Below are 13,960 nucleotides of genomic sequence, written 5' to 3' on the forward strand. Positions count from 1 at the left end.
GAACCGGTTTGGGGTTGAAGGCGTAAGAGGCTGGCCCTTGGAGGTGAGGAACCACAGGGTCCACTGGGTCTGGTTAATCTTTTATTTCTCGGGGCTTCTCAGACCCTGCATGGAATCCAGGACGTGGATAAAGGCCAAACCGAAACCAGACTTGCCAAAGATGCTCTTTGTGGTCATAGAAACGTATGCCCGAAAATGGCCTTAGGAAGCCCTTTGAGCAAAGACTGTGCTAGGACATACCCCAGAATGGAGACCGCAGTATCTCTCTTGCTCATGCCTGGTTTTTGTTTGATTTTTGCTGCTCTGAACTTTTTTTTTTAATAATACATTTTTAATTTTTTTTAGAGAGGGAGAGATTGAGCGAGCTCGCGGGAGTGGGGAGGGGGCAGAAGGAGAGAGAGAATCCCAAGCAGGCTTCCCGCTCAGCGCCCAGCCCAGCTGGGGGGCGCCATCGCAAGACCCTGAGATCATGACCTGAGCCAAAATCAAGAGTCGGCTGTTTAACTAACTGAGCCACCCAGGAGTCCCTGCTGCTCTGAACTTTTAAAAGACTTCCACTGGGACGCCTGGGTGGCTCAGTCGGTTGGGCTTCTGCCCTCGGCTCAGGTCATGATCTGAGAGTCCTGGGATCAAGCCCGGAGTCCAGCTCCCTGCTCAGCATCTGAGAGTCTGCTTCTCCCTCTGCCTGCTCTGCCTGCTGCCCACCGCCCCCCCCGCTTGTGCTCTCTCTGACAAATAAATAAAAATCTTTTTAAAATGTTTTTCTAAAAACACCATGCGTTTTTAAGGAAAAATACAATAAAATAGTAGCAGTTGCTAATTGCATGCATTTTCTGCACCTGTTGAGATGATCATATGGGTTCTACTTTACTGTTTATGAGCTCAGTTACATCAATAGAGTTTCTAAGGGTAATTAATCCTTGAATTCTTGGGATAAACACAACTTGCTCATAGTGTTGTCATTGTTGCTATTAACACGTTGTTGGTTTCGGTTGCTAATATTGAAATAGTTTTTTTTTTTTTTTAAGATTTTATTTGTTTGACAGAGAGACACAGCGAGAGAGGAAACACAAGCTGGCGGAGTGGGAGAGGGAGAAGCAGGCTTCCTGCTGAGCAGGGAGCCGGAGGCGGGGCTCGATCCCAGGACCCCGGGATCATGACGCTTAACGACTGAGACACCCAGGCGCCCCAATAGATTTCTTTTTAAAAAAAAAACTTTTTTTTTCCCCACAAATAGCTGTGTTGGTCAGCTAGGGCTTATGGATATTTTGAGGTGGGTCACTTAATGGGCCTGTTTGTATTCACCCAGGGGCTAGGTGGTCACTGTGTGCCCTTCTACCTTACTCAGGTGTCCATTGCTCGAGTTGGTGCCTAAAAGTGGCCTCTACAATAACCTCAGGATAACAAGGATAAAACATACAGGTTTCTTATGAGGATTTAACATCATTAAAAATAAAAATCTAGGGGCACCTGGGTGGCTCAGTTGTTGGGCATCTGCTTTCGGCTCAGGTCATGATCCCAGGGTCCTGGGATCGAGCCCCGCATCTGGCTCCCTCTCAGCAGGAGGCCTGCTTCTCCCTCTTCTACTCCCCCTGCTTGTGTTTCCTCTCTCGCTGTGTCTCTCCCTGTCAAATAAATAAATAAAATCTTTAAAAAAAAATAAAAATAAAAATAAAAATCTAGTGGCACTTGGCTGGCTCAGTGTTCGAGCATGCGAATCTTGATCTCAGGGTCATGAGTTCCAGCCCCATGTTGGGCATGGAGCCTACTTAAGAAATAGTAATAAAATTATAAAATTAAAAATCTATGTTAGGGGCGCCTGGGTGGCTCAGTCGTTAAGCGCCTGCCTTCGGCTCAGGTCATGATCCCAGGGTCCTGGGATCAAGCCCCACATCAGGCTTCCTGCTCAGCAGCTCAGGCTGCTTCTCCCTCTCCCACTCCCCCCTGCTTGTGTTCCCTCTCTCGCTGTGTCTCTGTCAAATAAATAAAATCTTAAAAAAAAAAAACGAACTTCTGTATACACATGCAGCATTGTTTGTGATATTAGAAAACTGTTAACAACCCAGATGTCAATCATCAGGAAAACAGAGAAGTGAATTGTGGTTTATAGGAGAATGCCACTCATCAGTGGAGAGTGATGAACTGGAGGAACAGCATTAGCATAAAGTTAGGTGAATCAACACGGCATGAAAAAAGTTGCAGAAAGTTGCACAGACTATAAAGCCTTTATATATGTATATATATATTTAAAGATTTTATTTGAGAGTGAGAGAGAGATAGCAAGAGAGAAAACATGAGCAAGGGGGAGAGGGAGAAGTAGACTTCCCACCGAGCAGGGAGCCCGACCCCGGGCTCAATCCCAGGACCCCGGGATCATGGCCCAAGCCAAAGGCAGACGCCCAACCAACTGAGCCACTCAGGTGCCCCCCTTTATATATATTTTTAAGGATTTTATTTTTTAAAGTAATCTCTACACCCAACCTGGGGCTCGAACCCACAACCTCAAGATCAAGCATTGCATGGGGCGCCTGGGTGGCTCAGTCGTTAAGCGTCTGCCTTCGGCTCAGTTCATGATCCCAGGGTCCTGGAATCGAGCCCCGCGTCAGGCTCCCTGCTCCGCGGGAAGCCTGCTTCTCCCTTTCCCACTCCCCCTGCTTGTGTTTCCTCTCTCGCTGTCTCTCTCTCTCTGTCAAAAAATAAATAAAAAATCTTTAAAAAAAAAAAAGATCAAGCATTGCACACTCCACCAACCCAACTAGCCAGGCAGCCCTAAAGCCTTTATATTAAGTTTGGAAATATACAAAATCATACCTATGTCTTAGGTAGGAATATATGCATATGTAGTAAAACCTTGAGGGTGTGCATGGGATAAGTACCAAATTCAGAACTGGGTTTTAATTTTTTTTTAAGATTTTACTCATTTATTTGAAAAGAATATATTTTATTCATTTATTTGAGAGAGAGAGAGAGCACGAGCAATGGGGAGAAGGAGAAGCAGGCTCCCCGTTGAGCAGGAAGCCTGATATGGGGCTCGATCCCACAAACCTAGAATCATGACCTGAGCTAAAGGCAGATGCCCAACCAACTGAGCCACCCAGGAGGCCCTCTTTTTTTTTTTTTTTTTTAATATTTATTTATTAGAGAGAGAGCATGAGCGGGGGTGGGGTAGAGGGAGAGAGAGAATCCCATCAGACTCCCAGCTGAGCACGGGGCTCCAGAAAGAACTCCATCTCAGGACCCCAAGATCATGACCTGAGCCAAAACCAAGAGTTAAACGCTCAACAGACTGAGCCACCCAGGCGCCCCTGGGTTTAATGTTCTGTGTCCAGGACCACAACTAATACTTGGATAATACTCAGTTGCCCCTCCCTTCTCCCTGAAATGCCACCTGACACATCACCCAGGTACCTGGGTTCCCCAGCCTTTAATTATTATCCTTAAGCCAGGAAGCTTGAGGTTTCTCCTCAGCAAACATTAACTGGGAGTTAAACCTTGAGTATGAAGGTCAAGGTGTGAGTAGTTGGTGGCCCCGTGCTATATGCTAATCCTCTCAGCAATTCCTCTGTGGGAGGCTTCAGTCTCCTTTGCAAACGAGTCCCTGATGAGGTAGAAATTGTTGGGATTCAGAGCTGGCGGCCAAGAAAGAATTCTTGAGGCATCTTGGGTGCAAAAAGGTGGTTTTATTAAAGCACTGGGACAGGACCCATGGGCAGAAAAAGATGCACTGGGCTTGTGACAAGTGGCTGATTATATACTTTTAAGTTGGGAGGGGGTTAGGGAGAGCATAAGTCTGTAAGGAATTTGGAAACAAGGTTTCCAGGACCTTGAGAGGCTAGCTGCTGTTAGGAAAAGGTCATTTATTACTGTCTAGTAAAACCCTAGTCGTGAGATCCTTCAGATGTGTATCCGTGGGCCATATGCTTGGGGGATGATTGCCAACGTGCATCTTGGGCAGTAGAGATAAAGGATGTTTCCAAAGGAACTTTTATATGTTAAAGAAGACTTACAGGATCCTGGGCGGTTGGGCCTTTTGCCCTTAGCAAAGTGTTAACATGGAGGCCATGGAGCTCCCGGAGGAAGGTCACTCTGCCTTTTCAAGGACTTGTCAATGGGCTGTAGGTAGTAAGGATTTTTTCTTCTTTTGCCTCTGTTTCCCACATCATCTGAGACTTCACAAGGTCAAGCATGGACCCACAACAACCCTGCCAGAAGTCGAAGCTGGTTTTCCTCAGATCTCAAGTCAGGCATGCAGACCCTGCCAGATGGGGGAGCCCTGCCCGCCCAGTCCCAATAGTGCCGCCAAACCACAAAAGAGTTGGGGGGAACGTCGGAAGAACACCGCTTGACTCTTCCAGCCCTTGGCTTTCTGCATTTGATTCTCACCTAGTTGGTTTCCTGAGAAGGTGGAAGTGAGGGGCAGGGGAGAGGGGTGACCTGCCACAGCCACCAGCCGCTCACAATAGGCGCAGCGACCACTCTCTCCCTCGGTACGAGTCCACACCTCCATGCCCCCTCGTACAAGCTAGGGCCCTTCACTCTAGAGATAGGGAAACTGAGGCCCAGAGTGGGTGGGGATCTGCCCCTGGCACTCAGCAGGAAGCAGGGAGGAGTGCTGCTCACACTAAAAATAATGAATTTTTTTCATTCATTTCACCTGGGTGGCTCAGTCAGTTAAGTGTCTCCCTTTGGCTCAGGTCATGATCCCAGGGTCCTGGGATCGAGTCCCACATCTGGCTGCCTGCTCAGCGGGGAACCTGCCTCTCCCTCTCCCTCTGCAGCTCCCCCTGCTTATGTTCTCTCTCTGTGTCAAATAAATAGAATCTTAAAAAAAAAAAAAAAGAGTCTGTTTAAAAATAATCAATACATGCAAGACCTGGATGGAACTAGAGGGTATTATGCTAAGCAAAATAAGTCAATCAGAGCAAGACAATTATGATCTCATTGATACGTGGAATTTAAGAAACAAGGCAGAGGATCATAGGGGAAGAGAGGAAAAAAATGAAACAAGACGAAACCAGAGAGGGAGACAAACCATAAGAGACTCTTTTTTTTTTAAAGATTTTATTTATTTATTTGATAGAGAGAGAGAGAGGCAGGCAGAGGGAGAGTGAGAAGCAGGCTCCCCACTGAGCAGGGAGCACGATGTGGGGTTCGCTCCCAGAACCTGAACGGAAGACAGACGCTTAACCGCCTGAGCCACTCAGGCGCCCCAAAAGACTCTTAATCATAGGAAACAAACTGAGAGTTGCTGGAGGGGAGGGGATGGAGGGATGGGGTAACTGGGTGATGGACATAGGGGAGGGTATGTGTTGTAATGAGCACTGGGTGTTATATAAGACTGATGAATCACAGACCTGTACCCCTGAAACCAGTAATACATTATATGTTAATTAATTGAAATTAAAATAAAAAAATAATAATCAATACAGTAAAGCCAGTAAGACTTCCATGGGGGTCCGCGCCCCACCCCTAACCAGCCGGCTCTGCTGCTCTTTACCCTACAGAAGCGGCAGGGCCCCCTCTCCCACCCGGCCTGTCCCAGAAAATGCTTCTGCCTGTTTCCCGGGCCTGGGTCCCAGCGCTGGCGCGTTCGGGGGCAGTGGGTGGGTGGGGGGCGTCCCAGAGATCCGGCCTCCAGACCCTCCAGGGACCTGTTCAGCCTGCACCCTCCCTGCTGGGTTCCCGAGATTTCCCCGCCGCCGCCGCCACCCGCTCTGGCCACGAGGGGGCGACAAAGCCCAGGCTGTGCCGGAGCGGGCTCCACCGCGCTCCGCCGCCTCCGGAGGGGTCTGATTTGGCCGGGAAACCAAATGGCTTCTGTCAGTGCTCCCCCTGGTGCGGTGGCACTTCAGGGGAGGGCGCTGCCCCCACAAACCCTGGGTGTCTGAACCCTGGCCTGTGCGCCCGGGCCCAGGCGCCCCCTCCTCCCCCGGGTGATTCCCCTGCTCTGTCCCGCGCACCCAGCCTGTGTCACACCCCGTGGGCCAGGACCTGGCCCTCCGCACCCCCACCCCAGCCCCCTCGTCTCTGAGCGCGGGCCAGTGGTCTGGGCTAGCGCCTCCGCCCCTGGAACCGGGGCTCACTCTGGACCCAGAGGCTCAGGCCAGGAGAAGGCCAGGCCATCGCTGGGGCTGAGCGGTGGGCGGACCGGACCACTACTCCAGGTCGAGGTACCGAGCACCTGACTTAGGGCGGCCCCGTTCTGGGCCTGCCTCTTAGCCTCTCTGGGCCTCTATTTCCCGAAAGTGCCGCACAGTGGGAGCAGCCTGTTAAGCCTCTGGTTCAAGGCCACTCAAAGGCCCCTCCTCCTTGCAGTCTTTCCTGTTCCTCCCACGTGGACTGACACCTTTGCCCCACCCCCAGAAGCCTCCCAAGGAGGTAGGGGGTGGGGGGGCAGAGGTCAGGAGGCCTGCTGACCTTGGACACCAGACTGAGAGGGTGGCAGCGAGCGGCCACCAAGCACAGCATGCCAGCTACCTGCATTTCTAACAGGTACCTCCTCTCCCTGAGCCTCTGTTTGCTTACTGTAAAATGGGGACATCGTAACAACTGGCCTGCCCACTGCACAGGCATTGTGTCTCCAAGCCCCTGTGTGTGTCTGGTGACCTTCCCTGCCCTGAGCATCCTGAGGACAGGCACCGGTCCCTCTCTCGATCCCCACACCTGTCCCAAATAGGCCCTACCCTCGGGTATGTGAACACAGAGGGGGCTGCAGCCTAGTTGGCTGTCCCCAGCAGGGGCAGGGGTGCAGGCCCTACCCCAAATCCTGCTTCACCCTCCTCCTCAGAGCTGGCCGGCATTCATTCCAGCTCTGGGTCTCATTTCCAATTTAATGGTTCAAAAAAAAAAAGAAGAAAAGGAAGGAAGGAAGGAAGGAAGGAAGGGAGGGAGGGAGGGAGGGCAGGCTACAAGCAGCTGAAGCAGCCCCTCCTGGCCACCCTTTGATATTTGAGGACTGGACAATGAGACTGGTTGCGGCTAGGAAATTTGAAGCCATCGTAATTAGAAGGAAAGAATGTCCTTGTGGTTGGCTGCTCTAAAAATACAGCTGTGCCCACATCTGGAGGGGAAGGGTGGAAGGTGGGGGGGGTTGGGGGGTGGTCAGGCCAGAGTCTGAAGCACTGATGCCTTCCTTGGGGAGGAGAGGACCCCCTCCCAGCAGGGCCCAGGGAAGAAGGAGAGGGGAGGGCACCAAAGCGGCCATTCTCCTGTGGCCGGGCCACCTGCCACAGTGGGGGGATGTGGGAGCTGGACAGGCCTCCCAGCCCTTCCTGGGTCCCCCCTCACCCCTTCATGGAGCCCTCCCCACACCTCCGTGGCCCGGAGGGGACAAGGGGACGCGTGCACGCTGCTGCTTTACCAGTCCCTGCCTGATCTGCCACAGCAGGCCGTCTGGCCACAGGCTTCTCAAGATGGAGGGATTATTTTTCTGGATTTTATGATGTTGGGTGGTATTTGCCAGCCTTTATGAATTTAGTGTTTGTTTTGTTTGAGTTCTCTTTCTAAGTCAGTGCTTCCTTTTGCACCGAATCTTGCCATTTTCATTTTGCATTTGTTTTGTTAAAGAGGCCCCAGTCGCTGGGGTAAGCCAAGGGCGTGGAGGCAGAATTCTGGTGGCACGGCCACGGGCAGACAGGCCACAGGTGGACAGGCCACGGCCACAGGCGGACAGGCACGGCCACAGGCGGACAGGCCGGCACTGCCTGATGATCTGCTAATGAGCAGGAAGACAGTGTGGCTCCGGGTTCCACATACTCACCTCAGGGCTGCACGAACCACACCCACATTTGTGGCCCCCTGGGTGTACAGAAAAGCAGCACACGCTCACGGGGCTGTCCGGTCTTTTTACCACGCCTCGCGCTTCTCCGGTCTCAGTGAACTGGCATCCTGGCCCTGCCGGGTGGCTGACTGACCGCTTCTCCCGAAACACCACCCAGCGCTGAGCCCGAAAACAGCTGAGGCCGGGGAGAGCGAGGCTCCGCCACACGCGCTGGGGGCTCCGAGTGGCAGGCCGGAGGTGGCTTTGACATTCCGGCAGTGGCCACAGAAGGAAGTGGGAATTAAGGGCAGTTGCTGAGGATTGAGACGGCTGGGCCCGAGCTCGGGCTGGCCTGGCAGCTGAAATTGGGGAGGGACCAGCTCATCCAGCTATGTAGGGTCAGAGACAGTGAAACTGAGGCCCAGGCAGAGAGCCAGGCACCCACACTGCTCAGCAGGGGGGTATCACCGAGGGAGCTGAGGCTCATGATGGAGACACTCCAGAAGCCCAGAGGTGGCTAAGAGGTTTTGCCTCCAAACTCTGGCTGGAGAAGAGTCTGAGGCTGCACGATGCTGGTTGGTTGGTGGTACCGTTCACAGGTGCCTGCAGGTGGTGGCCCTCGGCCCCCCGCGCTGAACCCCCCCGTGCCCCACAATAGGATAGGAGCAGCTCACCGCCTGGCCACCAGCCCCTTCCATCACGCCTCATGGTGGCCAAGCCGGCGCTGGCCCCTGGTGTCTCGGTACCTCCCTCTCTCTAGCTGAGTGTCCTCAAGTAGGTGACTTAATCTCTCTGAGCCTGTTTCCTCATCTGTAATAGTAACCTCCTTGGTAAGGTGGCCGTGTGATATTGTGTGATTCATAAGAAATAGATATATTTGGTCATTCAGATGACCAAAATATATTTCTCGTATATATTAGGTCTTCACCCACAGTTCCTTGCTCACAGCTCCCCAAACCCTTGAAATTCCTGGAGGGATAAGAGCAAGGGGAGCATCTTTTGATTTGTTCTCTCATCCTCAATTCCTGAAGACTCTTCAGAGCCATAAAGGTGAAATGGGTGTCTTATTACTCATAACAAGGTTCTTTCCATCACAACTGGGTTCATGTTAAGGAGGTGACTTTCAGAAAGCACTTAAGGATGGGGGCTGGTTGCCAGGGGAACTTTCAGTCCCACCCCGTGACATGGGGATGGGGGGAGGAGAAGAGCTGGAGGTGGGTTCAATCACCCGTGGCCCGTGATTTAATCAATCGTGCCTAGGTAATGAAGCCTCCAAATGATGGGGTTCCGAGAATGTCCAGGTTGGGAAACCAGAATGCTTCCCTGTACCACTGTGCAGAACTCCAAACTCCACGAGGGCAGAAGCGCCTTTGTTTGGGACCTCACACCAGGTATCTCTTCCTGTGGTTGCTGATTGATATCCTTTTTTTTTTTTTTTTTTGAAGTGATCTCTACACCCAATGTGGGGCTCAAACTTACAAACCCAAGATCAAGAGTGGCAGGCTGAGCCAGCCGGGCACCCCAATGGGTACCCTTTAATATCTTTTGAATTAAACCAGTAATCTAGTGAGTAAACAGGTTTCCTGAGTTCTGTGAGTCACTCTAGCAAATTAATGGAGCCCAAAGAGGGGTCGTGGGAACCTCTGGTTTATAGCCAACAAGTACAGGTAATAACCTTTTGACTCTCCCCTGAAGTGGGGGGCGGTCTTGGGGGGACTGAGCCCTTAACCTGTGGAATCTGATGCTATCTCAGGGTAGAGTGTCAGAATTGAGCTGAATTCTTGGACACCCTGTTGGTGTCTGAGTTGCTTGTTGGTGTGGGGAAGCCTGAACACACACATACACATACCCCCCACACACACACGCATCAGAACTGGGTCCAGGAACCCGGGCTTAAGTGAGGGGTGCAGAATCTGGTGAGGGGTCACCGAACAGCTGTTCTGACCATGGTGACTGGCATCAACCTTGGCTCTCAGGCCCCCACTTGTCCTTGCCTTCCCCCATGAGACATGGATTCTTTTTTTTTTTTTTTTTTTTTTTTTTAAAGATTTTATTTATTTATTTGAGAGAGAGAGAGAGCGAGAGAGAGCACATGAGAGGGGGGAGGGTCAGAGGGAGAAGCAGACTCCCCGCCGAGCAGGGAGCCCGATGCGGGACTCGATCCGGGGACTCCAGGATCATGACCTGAGCCGAAGGCAGTCGCTTAACCAACTGAGCCACCCAGGCGCCCATGGATTCTTTTTTTTTAACTTAAAGATTTTATTCATTTATTTGACAGAATGAGAGAGAGACAGAGCACAGGCAGGGGGAGTGGGAGAGGGAGAAGTAGGCTCCCTGCTGAACAGGGAGCCCGACGCAGGGCTCCATCCCAGGACCCTGGGATCATGACCTGAGCCGAAGGCAGACGCCTAACAACTGAGCCACCCAGGCGCCCCGAGACATGGATTCTTTCATGCCTCCACACCTTTGCTCAAGCTGTTCTCCCCACCGCAACTCTTGTCCTCTCCCTGCATGATGTCTGGGCTTTCCTCCACAACCGCACCCGAGCCAGACCCTGCTGCCTCCCTCCCAGGCCCTTGAGGCCTCCAGGAATGTTCTCCACTGCAGCTCTGTGAGAGCTCTGGGCCAGGAGGGGGCAGGCGAGAAAACCAGCGTCGGGGAGAGAGTCCTGCCTTGGTGCATTCTCGCTCTTTCACGGCAGAGACCAGCCTTGGAGGAGGGGCAGCCATGACCGTCACAGGAAGGGGCCCCTGCCCAGAAGCCTGCTCACCGCCCCCCCCCCCCCCCGCAGGAGGACAGACTACAGCTGCAGGAGGCTGTACAGATAGGCTCTGCCCACCAGCCCATTTCACAGACCGGGACACAGAGGCCCAGGGTGGGGACCTGGCGGGGTCAGGTCTCAGTGCCAGCCCTCTAGCACAGGTCTCGGCCTTCTCGAGGCTCAAAGGTCACTGGGGACTTCCGGGGATGGAGAGCATGGTGCAGCACGTCTGTGGGTGTGAGGCGCACTCTAAGTGACAAGGTGCTGGGAGGACCAAGCTGGGGTGGCCAGGGAGGGCTTCCCTGAGGTGGTCATGTCCCACAGCACCCTAGACTTGACCTGTCCCAAGCCAATGGGAGGTCTCCCTCAGAAACCCACGCTCACCTGTCTGCCAATCACTCACTAAGGTTTGTGGCTTCCACCTCCTTGACCCTTTCACTCCCTCTGTCACTCACCCCTACTGCAGGCCGCTGCCATCTTCCTCCACTCAGATGAGCGCTTCTATTCTTGTCTCCTTCTTCCTCCCGAGAGCTGCCATCTGATCGTCACCCACCACCATGCTGAACACTCTGAGGGCTCCTCATTGCCCTTGGGACGGAGACCGCAGCCTACACAGCCCTGCTCAGCCTCACGTTGCACGCAGCCCCTCCTCCTTGCGACGCCTTCTTCTCTCTGCACCCTCACCATGGCACCTCAGGACCTTTGCACAGGCTGATCCCCTGATGGGCCTGGCTCATGCTACTCATCCTCTGCCCCAAACTGCCTCCTCCCTTCCCATCCACCCCAGAGACCTGCTGATTCCTGGAAAGTCTGGAATCTGCTACCAAGCTCAGAGGGCCAGGCCCAGGCCTGACACAGCCCACCTGGACAGTTTGTTGTTCTTGCACTCTGGCCATGAGCAGCTGCTGCCTCATAGGTTCCGGATTCGGTGCTAAAAATACCCCATGACCCAGACAGGAAGGGCCAACGGGGACACAGCTGCTCCTGGGAGGGGCTGGCTGGAGCTGCTGCGGTGGGGGGGGAGGCCTTTGCACTGCAGTTTGGGGTCCATGTGCTAGAAGTGGGTGGGCACTGAGCTCACAGCCCCTGAGGAAAAGCCCCCGACGGAGGAGGCCCAGGGTCCGAAAGGGGCATGTTTATGTCAAAAGGAAAACACCGCAAGGCAAGGCCCGAGAGGCAGCTTGAGGAGCAGGGCTCATTGTCACCTTGCCCAGGGACCACAGGCCCTCCTGCAGCCACATCCTCAGCCCAGGAGGAAGGGTGGGCCCAGCTGGCAGGTCTGCCTGCTTAGGACAGGCAGGCAAACAGACATTAGCATCCGGCACACTGCCTACCTACATCTCTAGGCCCCTGGGACCGTGGGGTGTCCAGGGCTTCTCTCCATAAATAACTGTCTGCAGGTGCCTGAGTCAGAGAAGTGGACCTGCCCTGGGCCTGACACCGGACAGGAAAAGCCTGGACTGGTGAAGGAGATCTGCCTCAGGCTCTGCTGGGCCTCCTGCCGGGCCTCAGTTTCCCCATCTGAGAATACCCAGACTTCTGAGGAGGGAGCATCTGCAGTGGAATCCAGCCACTGTTCCCCTGGATGTCCCGTTCAGCTGGCAGTCCCCACCTATCCTGGGCTCCCGGCCTCCCGGGGAATGTGCTTCTCCGTCCCCAAGCCAGGCGCCTGCCTTATCGGCCCCAATCAAAGGGGAGACAGATGCCCCTGTCTGCAATGACAGCCCCTCCTATTAGCCCCAGCCTGACCCTGAGTGGAGGGCCCAGAGCTTGCTGGGTGCCTGGAGGCAGGAATAACCTCCACTTACCCATGCTGACATGAAACCTGACCTCCCTGGATGGCTTTCATGAATGGCCGGCGCCAGCTCTGGCGTCTGAGGCCCTGCATCCCCACCCTGCTGCCCTGCCTCCACCTGATGGGATCTACTCTGTGGGGGCCCACCTCAAACATGACCTTGGCCTGCTTCGCTGGAAAATGGAGGCCAGCGGGGGGGGGGGGGGGGGGGCGGGGCTCCCACCACCCAAACTCTCAGCACATTGGTCCAATTCCCCCTGTATCAGGCCAGACCTGTTCTCACTCCAGAGCCAAATGCACATCCCCCTTCAATGCTTCCAGCCTCTCCCTCCCCTCCCCTGGGGACTCCTTGAGCCACTCCCTAGGGAACCCCTTTTAGCACCCTTGTTTTCTTAGGATCCACCTGAGATAACTTTGTCAGCTGGTCCTCGGCCTTTCCAGTCTCCTCGGGGGACTTCAGGGCCCTGTCCAGGGCATGCCGCATCTCCTACACTTATGTCCACACCTGAGCTCCCCATGTTGGTAAAGGCACATCTGTTTGGACACCTTCCTCTCCCTCCTATCCTCCATTATCCTGGTTACAGGGGCCTTGGCATGGCTGCATCCCACTGTCTGTTCCCAGGCCTCATCTCTGTGAGCTTCTCACTGCCTTGCTCCTGAAGCCCTTTCTTGGCTCAGCTCCTGGAAGCCCTCTCCAGCCTCCCCTGGCCTCCCTGGCCAGGTCTGCCTTCTCTGACTGTGGAAGGGTAAGCTGCCCAGGCGGGGCCTCTTCTCTTCTCCGTTTAGCCTCGCTCCTTGGATCCCTCATGCAGGCCCAAGACTACAAATTCCATCCTGTGGACTGTGGACTGACATCCACAACTGGACTGCCTGGCCAATCTCTCCCCCAACACCACCCTTGGATTTCTCCAGGTGGATGTCACACAGATGCCCCAAACTCAACAAGGCCAGAATGGGATTCCATCTGCCTGCCTTTTCCCGAAGCGTTTTTCATCTCAGTAAAGGCCGCCACCCTCCATCCGCCCTGTGGCTCAGACAGTCAAGTCACCCTTGGTTCCTCTCTCACAGCTCTGTCCCATCCATGGGCAAACCCACCTCCCACCCCTCCCCCACTCTCCAGGCTTCACCCTGCCCAAGCCACCACTGTGCCTTGCCGCCTCCCCCTGCTCACGGATTCTTCTGACAGTCTACTGTCCTTGCAGCAGCCACAGGGACATTTTTAAAGTGACAGTCAAGTGTCACTTGCTCATAGAGGCTTCTCAGATCACCCCATCTACAGTGATGGCTCACTACCCAACCTTCCATTCTTGGCATTATTTGCATCGGTTCACTGTCCTGTGAACACCAGCTCTCATATTAGTACAGGCCTATGACTGCCTGTCTCCTCATCTTTTCTTGGCTGCTGTATCTCCCACATCCAGAAAAGCACAGTCTGTGTTGAAGGTTGACTTAATGAATGAATAAACGGAGTTTCTCTTTTCCATCAAAATGATGAGGCCCTGGGGCGCCTGAGTGGCTCAGTCGGTTAAGCGTCTGCCTTCGGCTCAGGTCATGATCCCAGGGTCCTGGGATCGAGCCCCACATCGGGCTCCCCGTTCAGCGGGAAGCCTGCTTCTCCCTCTCCCATTCCCCCTGCTTGTGTTCC

This window comes from Phoca vitulina, unplaced genomic scaffold (assembly GCF_004348235.1).
Source record: "Phoca vitulina isolate PV1807 unplaced genomic scaffold, GSC_HSeal_1.0 scaffold100, whole genome shotgun sequence".
NCBI lineage: Eukaryota > Metazoa > Chordata > Mammalia > Carnivora > Phocidae > Phoca > Phoca vitulina.